Source organism: Callithrix jacchus, chromosome 16 (genome assembly GCF_049354715.1).
Source record: "Callithrix jacchus isolate 240 chromosome 16, calJac240_pri, whole genome shotgun sequence".
Classification (NCBI taxonomy): Eukaryota; Metazoa; Chordata; class Mammalia; order Primates; family Cebidae; genus Callithrix; species Callithrix jacchus.
Window position 1 is genome coordinate 13,586,237 of NC_133517.1, and position 1,359 is coordinate 13,587,595.

The following is a 1,359-nucleotide window of genomic DNA, read 5'->3' on the forward strand; positions in this document are numbered from 1 at the left end:
AAGTAGGAAAAGAGGGAATAGAGGGAGAGCGAGAAAGGAAAGAAAAGAAAAAAGGAAGAAAAGAGGAAAGAAATGAGAAAAGCATAAACCTTGTGGCCAGGGGATTCCACTGTTAAGAATTTACTCTGCGGAGAGAATGGTGTTCACCACAGAATAATTGTGACAGGAAACCTGGGAAAATCTCCACAGCACTTCATTATGAAACTGGCTGAATACATTCCATTCCATGGACTATTCCATGGTCATTCGCACTACACAGGAGATGCTGATTTTTTTAGGTGGATATATTAACTCCACGTGCTGATTGTGTGCATAGATCATCTCGAAAGGAATCACCAAAACAACCCTAACAATGGTTGGATTTCAGGAGGGGTGGGAGAGAGGCTTTAAGGATGCACCAGCACCTTAAAGCAAAGAAAATTATGTTTCAGAGTGACCTGCAGCTGTGGAGCAACTGAAATGTGGCCCACGCAGCCAAAGAACCAAATCTTTCATGTTCTTTAATGTTAATTCATTTAGATTGTTTCTTCTTTTCTGAGATGGAGTCTCACTCTGTTGCCCAGTCTGGAGTGAAGTTGCATAATCTTGGTTCACCGCAACCTCTGTCCCCCAGGTTCAAGGAGTTCTCCTGCCTCAGCTTCCCAAGTAGATGGGATTACAGGGGCTCACCCCGACATCTGACTACTTTTTGTGTTTTTAGTGGAGATGGGGTTTCACCATGTTGGTCAGGCTGCTCTCAAAACTCCTGACCTCAGGTGAGCCGCCTGACTCAGCCTCCCAAAGTGCTGAGGATTACAGGCATGAGCCAGCATGCTCAACCACAAAGGTGCATTTTTGAGTTAAAAAAAGCAAGGTACAAACAAAAAATAGTGAACAGCGGGGGTGGTGGCTCATTCCTGTAATCCTAGCACTTTGGGAGGCTGAGGTGGGAAGATCACTGGAACCCAGGAGGTCAACGCTGCAGTGAGCCATCTTTGCACCACTGCCCTCCAGCCTGAGTAATTCAGCAAGACCCTGCCTCAAGAAAAATTAAAATTAAAAAACTGAAACCTAGGCATGACGATTGGGTTTTCATGCTATTGTACGATATGTGCCTTCCTCAAAACTTATTACGATATCATCACATCACCCATCTGATGTGAAAAAGAAAAAAATAAAACCCAGAAACTCAAACTAAAAATATTTGCAAGTCTTTAGCATTATGCCTTGTCCTGCGTCTCCCCAAAAGATGCTGAAGCCCTATGCCACAGGGTATGTGGATGGGACCTTATTTGGAAATAGGCTCTTCACACGTGATCAAGCTAAGCTGAGGTAATAAGGGTGAATCCTAATCCCATGTGCCTGGTGTCCTTATAGAAA

The 1,359-nt window shown here is 44.1% G+C and overlaps 1 pseudogene; it reads left to right on the forward strand.

Annotated features, from left to right (window-relative positions):
- The first annotated feature begins 1,047 nt into the window (after positions 1 to 1,047).
- Positions 1,048 to 1,139, forward strand: LOC118148721 (small nucleolar RNA U13; annotated as a pseudogene).
- The last annotated feature ends 220 nt before the right edge of the window (positions 1,140 to 1,359 follow it).